At 30.8% G+C, this 3,258-nt stretch overlaps 1 protein-coding gene across 5 annotated transcripts in view; it reads left to right on the forward strand.

The window, feature by feature from the left end:
- Positions 1-3,258, forward strand: part of LOC116846861 (four and a half LIM domains protein 2) — a 642,247-nt gene that overhangs the window by 451,006 nt on the left and 187,983 nt on the right. The window lies entirely within an intron of this gene.

Below are 3,258 nucleotides of genomic sequence, written 5' to 3' on the forward strand. Positions count from 1 at the left end.
TTACATATTAAAAAGTGAAGAATGTGTATGATAAAGATAAAAGCAATAAATTAATGTAGATGTCGATTGCGTTGTACATTGCGATCGATTTTCGACTTGCTCCGTTACCTCATCGCCCCGCGCGCAACATACGAGTCCCTCGAGATTCAAAAAAGTATGACTTGTAAACATATATTTCCAATAGCGGGAAGTTTAGTTATAAACATGTGTCTGCGAGTCATACGCTCTTGAATCTTGAGCGGCTCGTAAGTTGCGCGAGAAGATGAAGTAAGGAGAATATCGGAGCAAGTCGAAAATCAATCGACTTGAAATGTGCAACGCGTGCCGAGCTCTAAATTAATACATCGAGATACCGCAGTAATGTCCTTCTAAATTGCGCAAGAATTTAAGTAAAAATAAAATAATCAAAGCTGTATTATAATTAAATAATCAAAAATTCAAATAATCAATAATTAAATAATCAAAAATTAAGTAATTAGAGCTGTGTCATAATTAAATAATCAGAATGACGTGTCATTGAAAGTCCAATACGATATATAACACGGTAAATAATAATATTTAGACATATATCTTTAATTTCCAAAAAAGAAGGGTATGACGAATTTTTTAACTTTTTTTTATCCAATAAATCAAAAGGAATTGATTTAGGAATAAAAATACCAAGTGCTAAGCACTCTCGTTATGCATTACACAAAAGAACAAATGAAATATAAGTACGTGATCGTGTCACATTTATTATTATATATTTGATGTCATACGTGAATCAATGATAATATTCTCTGAAAAAAATATTGCATTAATATTTTTTTAAAATCATACTTTATTGAAATGCACTTAGTTTTTAAAAAGAATATAATTGGCCTGTTATATGTACATGTGCACGTATACAATACATAATACTACCAAAGAAATTATGTAATAATACAAATAGTTATATAAACACTGCTACTACTTTCTTTTGAATCATTAATTATTCAAATCTAGATAAATAGTCAAATACTGATTACAATAAAATACGAAGTCACTCTCATCATCTCTATGCGGTCTAAGGGATCCGAATTTATTTTTGTCATGAACAACAGGATTGATTAGTGGTCCCAGTAATCCCTTTATCAAAGTTACATTACTATCTGCTTTACTTTTCGACTTAGCCGTTAAAAGTAGTGGACAATTGTGACTTTGAATAGTAAGTAAAATTGTTTTTAGTGCTTCCTGATCCAGAAGTTCCATGTTATATCCTACAACTATGTTAGGTTTTACATAATAAGAACTTTTTATATAATCGGAATACGACATACACCAGTAATCAGATAATAATTTCTTAAACTTGCTACGACAAGCTGGACAAAGATCGTAGTCATAAGTACGTTCCCATAATTCCGGCCCTATTGATATAATTATAAGGTTTGAATTTTCAGACATTTCATGTAAAATTATCTCCCAACCTGCTAAAGTGTTTGAGATAATATACTGTCCGAGCAAAAGATGAATGACGACGTTTTGGCTGTCTTTTATCACACAGTCAAATAATTGCGCTTGTAGCATCCCATAGTACAATGTTAATGGCTGCGTGAAAACATCAGTAAGAATGTAGTCTTCGGGACTCCATGTATATTGCGGTCCAATGGTTAAAGAAGAATATCGAATAAATGTTTTCATGTCATGAACAACCTTTCTGTCGAAATTCAAATATTCCGCCGAAATCTTTCGGTTATTCGCAGAATAGTAGATAGATTCGTTGATAGAGTACCAATCCAGACTTAAAGACAGCCGTAGCTCAAAACATGGATGATCTTTAATTAATTCGTGATTAGGACACACGTAGATAGACATACAGATCTCGCAAGCGGACAGATTCCTCTGTACGCGACAAACAATACACGATTTTGCGCGCAAGAACATTTGCTTTTCGCACTGCCTCAAGTCACGTTCTAGTATTCGCCTAATGGACTCCATATTCTCTTTCTTAAAGTTGAGCCAATTTTCCAGCAACATATAACGACTGTTAAATATATTTTTTTCCGTCGTTAGTTCTACTATAGCCTGACAGATCTTTTTGTGTTTCTTTCGATGTAACATCATGTGGTCCTCGCCGCAGTAAGAGATCATGCGGCACGAAGGACATTCCGTTAAATCCTCCGTGTGCTTACAAATGTGACAAACGTTCGGATGGAAAAAGCTGTTGTAACTTTCAATTTGAAACAAACAAGACAATTTACGTCCCTCCATTATTTCCAAAATAATAATAATCATGTAACAGATATTTAAGATTGCTTCTCTTTTGTTAAATTACTTTAGAACGAACGCACGAAATTCGACATCTAACAAATGTAATCGTTTATAATATAAATGTTGATCCGAATTGTCTTGAGAACACAGGTACAATGTTTAGAAGTGTATCACGTGAAGTGTTGACAGTTCGGCTTTTTCTACAGATATAACGAACTGTAAATAAACAGTTAAGCCCCAGCAAAGTGGCTTAAATCGCACACTGAGAAAAATTATCCAGAAAAAAATTAACAAACAGATATTTTCGATCCAATTCCAATCAATTTTTATATCCGATTCGAGGATATTCGATTAAATTTAACCTAATATCCGATCATAATAACAACTTATTAGATAAGCCGATCAGAAAAACAACTTATTAGATAAGCCGATCAGAAAATTATAAACCGATTTTTTTCGGTAATTATAAACCGAATTGGAACAAAATTAAACTTTTAAGTCTTCAAGTGATACATTAGCCAGTTTTGGAATAATCTAATAATATATTCAGGCGTAAATATTAAACCAATGTTTTTTTCGATATTTTTCATCGGATGTTTCTTAATCGAATATAAAAATTCATCGGTATTATGATCGCAAATATTCGTTTGTTAATTTTTTATCAAATAATTTCTCTTAGTGAAGAAAAATGTATGATATTATTTTCATGATAATGTTTACGCCTGAATATATTATCAGATTATTCCAAAATTGGCTAATGTACTATTTGACAGACTTGATAGTTTAGTTTTATTCCAATTTGTGACATAAAGTGAATATTCCAATTAATGAGCAAACAATCTCTTTATGAAAATAAAGTAATATATAAATCTATTAATAGAAAATAGTAAATAATCATTTATTTGAATATTATAAATCAGCATAAAATTATGAATGTATTAAATATAACAATTTGTAGATTAATGACTCATATATATATATATATATATATATATATATATATATATATATATATATATATATGCAGGG

The sequence above is a fragment of the Odontomachus brunneus genome, unplaced genomic scaffold (genome assembly GCF_010583005.1).
Source record: "Odontomachus brunneus isolate Ranch 3 - 2012 unplaced genomic scaffold, Obru_v1 Obru_scaffold_071, whole genome shotgun sequence".
NCBI classification, from domain to species: domain Eukaryota; kingdom Metazoa; phylum Arthropoda; class Insecta; order Hymenoptera; family Formicidae; genus Odontomachus; species Odontomachus brunneus.